The sequence below is a fragment of the Meleagris gallopavo genome, chromosome 3 (genome assembly GCF_000146605.3).
Source record: "Meleagris gallopavo isolate NT-WF06-2002-E0010 breed Aviagen turkey brand Nicholas breeding stock chromosome 3, Turkey_5.1, whole genome shotgun sequence".
In the NCBI taxonomy this organism is placed as follows: Eukaryota; Metazoa; Chordata; class Aves; order Galliformes; family Phasianidae; genus Meleagris; species Meleagris gallopavo.
Genome location: NC_015013.2, coordinates 91,632,286 through 91,638,465, shown reverse-complemented (window position 1 = coordinate 91,638,465; position 6,180 = coordinate 91,632,286).

Genomic DNA, 6,180 nt, shown 5'->3' with positions numbered 1-6,180 from the left:
AAAAAAAGAGAGAGAGAGGAAAAGATGTGGATTATTTTTTCGGGTACAAAGCAATTGATGCCATAATAAATGGTGACCTTGTGTAGGGAAACTGCTCATTCTTTCCTCTCAAGTCACCCCCTACTAGCTTTGACCCGCTTGAGCATGTCTCCCTTTACTGATCCTTCTCTCTGCTTCCAACTGGAAAAATGGTAGAGTAAAGCTTGAGTAAAGTCTGACCTCAGTGATTCATCCAAAGTCACTCAGTGAATAAGTTTATTTGTGAAGAACTGAAGGTGAGGGGAGACTCACGTCACTGTCCCAGCCAGACAACTGCAGTCTTCTTCCTACATCCTCTGTGCCTGACCAGTGGCAAACTCTGGTTCAATGCATACTCACATACAAGTCCCCAAAACCCTACATATGCATGTGCATTCACAGTACATAATTATTCCCCTGCTTCCTGCTGAATTCAAAGTGCAGCTGCAGTTGCAAAGGCTAGAGTCAAGGTAGGAATGCTAAAACTGTTAAATGCATTTTAACATCTTTCCTCCTTCATTGCCTCCAAAATGCTCACTTAAAACTTTATTTCAATGACACATAAATTATATTTGTCCAAAACAGAAATGAGAGAAGAAAATGAATTATCAGAAACACAGTTGGGTGTTAACACTGAGGTTGTAGGAATGAGGATGGCAATGATTTCAAAAACCCTCAGTAAAAGCTTGATAACCATATCAGATTGCAGCCCCTTGCAAGATTCTACACAAGTTAAAACTGCACTCTGTACAGTCCCAGAGCTCTAAGCACTGAACACATCCTAGCTTCAAATAGAAACCTGAAAACATTCCAAAAAGAGAGTAGCTCACCTAAAAGATGCAGGTTGAGAAAATAACTTAGCATACATTAGAGATGACGTGAGACATTAAGTTTTTGGCCAAGGTATCTAATAAGTTGCAGGTCCGCAGGAAGTAAGAGCGCAGTGGATGGCATGTTATGAGTGTGAATTTATTGCTCTTGCACTTCAAATGTCTTTCCCTTCAACCATTGTAGCAAAATGTGATTCATTACTGGGAAGCAGAATGACATTTCAATCTGAAAAATTTGAAAAAGAGAGATGTGAAAGCCTTCATTAAAAAAATGACAAGGTTGGGTGGCGGGGAGGTTTCTAAGAAAACTTTTTAAGATATTTTGCTTTCTAATATAAGTCTCTATTAAATTAAATAAGCATGAACTTTACAGAGAAATGAGTCATTATGTCCAGTGAGATTATATCTACCTGTCATTAAAGTCAATGAAAGAATTCCATTAATCAAAAAAAGAGAAATATTTTCTTCTAATCACCAGAGGAACCTGGAGACCCACTAAGCTTTTTCAAATTTGGTTTAATTCGTATGCTTTTCTTTTCATCAGTCTTTGCATTACCAGTATGCCTCACAAAAGCAATGCAAACTGTTTCTATAAAAGAGAGAAAAAAATTAAAGGTTACCAGCTTGCTGAAGAAAAACAGGTTGCAAAATTTAATTTCAGTGCAATACCTGCTATTATGTTTTCCTCATTTTCTGCATACGTTACTTAGCTTTTGCTAATTTAGTCAGTGCTTTATGAAATCACCGAAGAAATTTCCTCCAAAATAAAAATAGCATATTAACTTTTCATTGAGGACTGAGTCTGTGTCTGCACATATGCGGATGAATGAAACATGAACAGGAAAATTTAACCTGAGCAGTGCCTAAATTCTGAATGCCTGCATTTTCAATCTCGGTGTTCGTATACTGTGTATTTGTTGTATATAGATCTTGAGCGTTAAACCAGAGGTATTAAGTAAAGCTTTAGACTTAGACCACAAGTCTCCGAAAACAATGCAGATTGTGAGTCAGAGGAAAATACGTAGGAAGATCGATCTGGAACAAATATTGCTAATTGATATTTCACTTTTTCAAATATTGATAACTTAGTGTTAGTCTGAACTGACCTGTGTGTGTCATGAACAGTGCTCTGGAATTGCTCTGGAGACCTCCAGAAAACAAAAGCTGTTACAAAATTAATTAAAACATTTTAGATAGTGAAGAAACAAGCCACTATCTAAAATGGTGCTAAAACAAGCAAAATTAATATAGTATTTGCATAGTAGTTTGAACATTGGAGCCTCAGTCTTGCTAATGAGATACTAGCATAATAAAAATGATAAACAATTTGTTTCCAACAGGAGAGCTTTGCAAATGCACTGACTTTCAAAGGTAAAGGATGGGGAGTAAGCACTTTACTGTAAGATACTCATAAACCTCATAATCCATTGCTGAAGGTGCTTGGACTCTATCACAATCATGTCTGGGCTACCAGCTCCATGGAGAAAAAATACTTTTCCATATCCAACAAATATAATTTGATGACAGAGTCAAATACTTGTCAACTCTGACATGAATAACCATCATCCTTGTGTCTACTGGCTTTTCAATGAAAATGTTGTGAAGTTTGGCTTTTTTTTCCTAAGATTATTCCAAACCTGTTCCATGCAGTTATTCTGTGCTGCTCTGAATCAGAATTACTCAACTTAGCAGTTCGGAGCATATTTGGCACTTGCATAGTTTTATGTCAAGTAAAACCTCAGGAATGTAGGTGTGAGGATGATATGAGACAAAAAGCTGACCAGGAAATGGCCAAGCTACTGTGGAAGAAACACAATACATTCACTCTTTGGGGATGCCATCTTTCAGCCATGTACCCTTTCCTGAAGGACTAGTAATAACAGGCATTAGCTTGCCTATGAGTTACATGAGCTGAACAGCTAACTCATTCCTGTGCCTTGCCCAGGCCTTCCAACATACTCCCAAGTCAAAGCCAGCAGCTATTGCCAGAACTATTTCAAGGCTACTTTCTGCACTAAATTTAAAAAATGAATTTAAATATGAGATTTGAGAAGATGTATAGGCAGCTACACTTTTAAAATAATGAATATAGAGATCTTATATGGCAGACAGTCACCTCTTTCTGGCTCTCACACTCTTCTCTGTGTAGATGAACATTTGAGCCCTGTCTCCTCTTCTAGCAGGAGTTTCTCTGTGAAGGACTGTATAGGGAAACAAGCTGGAGGACTTAATTTTCCCTTCTGTCTCCAAAACTAAAAATTGTCAACAGTTCATGAAATCATAGAATCATCAAGATCATCCATTCCAACCATTCACCTACCACCATTTCCCCACTGAACCATGACCTTCAGTACAACATCTAAATATTTCTTAAACACCTCCAGGGACAGTCACCTCCCTGAACAGCCCATTCCAGCACCTAACCACTCTTTTGGAGAATAACTTTTTCATAATATCGAACCTGAACCTCCCTAGTGCAACTTGAGGCCATTACACGGGAGTAGAGGCTGATTCCCTAGTTGGTCTTATCTTTATGTTTTCAGTGATGTTTATAGTGTAATGGAGCAGCTATTATCAGCATTACAGCATACTTACAATCCTTACTCCTAAAAGTCACCTAACCTGGTATCTACATATATATCTGACAGCTGTGTCCTACAGTCCAAAAACATGCCTGAATTGAAAACAGAGCCCATCAGCCTTTGGATATTTCAAGCAGTCTAAGTCTAACTTGGTTTGTTCCCAGAGGACATTTCCTCAGTGTTCTTGCAATGTCTCCCCTTAAAGTCATTTACATTTTTGCATCTTTCACAATCTTTTCTGCAAATCTACCACCCATTGTAAACAAAACATGCCTGCTTGCTTTGAACAGCTCCTTAACCATGTCAGTGTCCCTTTTTCTCTTCTAACAGAAAACTAAATAAACTTGCCTTATCATCTAGATATTTCCAACAGGTTCCCAATTGCCAACATAAGCAGAAACTATTTACTAGGGCCATAATACGACTGTGCCCTGATGAACTGCTGTCTCAGACTGTGTACTGAGCTGTCTTCCTCACGGTGATATTTTTCACATTTTACTCTAGAGCAGGAGAGGGAAGAGGGAATTATGTCCTCTTGTGACTGGGATCATGTGCTTCACTGAATAATCTTCATACAGGATAGTGAGAATTTCTCTCTCCTTTTCCTGTTCTGTTTACAATCAGTCTACTTTAGTTGGTAGGAGAAATCTGAAAGAGACAGTTTCTTACCATGAAAGTGACTCTTGAGCAGTCTGGGTTGTGGTTAAACTGCCTCCCACACATTAACGTGTGGAAAATCAAAGCAAATAAGCAATTTTTCCCTAAAAATGTAGTACCTCAGCAGACAAGTAAAGCTGCACCATACTGAAGGTATACACAATCCACTGTATGGAGAGTACTGCATTCCTGCTGTGAAATAATAGTCAAATGTGGGACTATTTTCTGTTCTCCTCTGTATTTTCTGTAGCTTTCTTTCTAATCTCAGCCTGTTAGAGGGTGACCTCATCTCTACAACATGCACTCTAATATCCTCTTGAAAAATATTATTAGCATGAACTACTCCGTCTCTTAATGTCCTCAAGATGTATAAAAACCTAATCCCCTGTCACTGCTTGATAGATTACCAGTCTAGTAACCTTCCAATGCCACGCTGACCAAAAAAAAAAACAAGCAAAAAAATCTACATGTGTTCATTGGTTTTGATATGCTTTTGCTTTGTAGAATGTAACATTGCTTTTTTTGCTTTAGAACAGACAAAAAGCAAGCTGCCCATTATTTTGTCAGGGCTGTCTGCTGGGCTTCATTCTCTCCTGCCACACTATACAAAGGATGGCTACCTGACCTTCTTCACTGCCCTGACCAAGAGCCAGTAAACCACAAAGCAGGGACCACTAGGAGAGAACTTGTGAAGAAATCTTGGCATGCTAAAACGCCCCTAATCCTGGGGATGGGGAGCTGAAGAGATGTCTTTCTGCTGGTCCCTCTTTTCCTGATTAAGCTTTCGGCCAGGAGACTGACAGCTGGAACGGCAATTAGGTGGCTGTCAATCCTTGTGAATGACGTGACAGGTTGGAGAGATGCATCTCCAAAACTGCCAGCTTCAGAAGGCACAACATGTTGAAGGAGATAAAACAGTGCCGGGAGCATTTGCAGGTTCTCCAAAGGGCGTGATGGTACTTCATCCCCCCAGCAGTAGGCCTGACTGGAGTTTCCATCACAAAGTAGCTTTATGGCTTTCAGCCATAGGTGGCACAAAGGGCACAGTGGGCACAGGCTGAGGAGGAAGCTTCGAGTGAGGGAGAAGCAGCAGAGGGGCCCCAGGCCCAAAGAGGAGGAGGGCAGGAAGGGGTCCTTGCACAAGCTGGAAAAGCCAGCATAATGTCAATAAGAGTCAGCAGAGTTACCTTCAGTTGGCCCCACCAAGCATTCAAAGTCATTCCCCCAGGTTTTGTTTTCAGCAGGAGGCACGTATGTACGAAATGAAAATAAGAGGACCAGATTGTTAACAGACTCAAACTGCGATAGGAACAGCTCAGAAGATTTACTGAGAAATGTTTTTAGTCTGAAAATAATTGGGTGATGATTGGAGGATCAGTGATTTCTAAAAAATTGGAAAATGAAAGGCTGAGGGAAAAATATTTAGGGGTATAATTGCTGAAAAGTAAATATGGAGAAGCTAATTTTCTCCAGGTCTTTCCTTCTAATTAGTTACTGGTTTCTTTTCCCATCCACATTTTCCGGTCAAAGACTTTCAGCATAGGAATGATGAAACATTACAATATTTCAATATTTGCCACTCTTTTGTCCCAAACAGCTAAAGCACTGCAGTCTTCTATATTTGTTCAGTTACAAAAATCTGCTGATGGACACAAATAGCTCTTTAAAGGAACTCATTTTGTTTGCAGAAACATGGCACAGTGAGTGTGATTGTGATCATTTTCTCCCCAAATCCTTTCTAGCACTCTTTCTGACCTCAAAGTTGTCTTTGAGTACAGTCTCACTGTTTATTCCTCCAAGATCTGATATTGTCTTTTTGGCCATTCTCTCCACTTGTGTCATCTTTTAGCTTTTCAAAATCTCAAGAACTTTAAAGTAAAATAGAGAATCGATCATCATTGTTCACGCACGCCTTACAAGTGCCTTTGCTTGGTTCGTTGCTTTATGTCTGTGCCTAAAGTAAAACTGCTGTCATTGTTGCTAACTAGCTCTGTAAAAAAGGCCTTATGAAATCTTAAAATCCTTGAAAGAAAGAAGAGCAGTGGTTATACAAAACTTGTAGCATTATTCTTCCTTGTCTTTTTTTTTTTTTT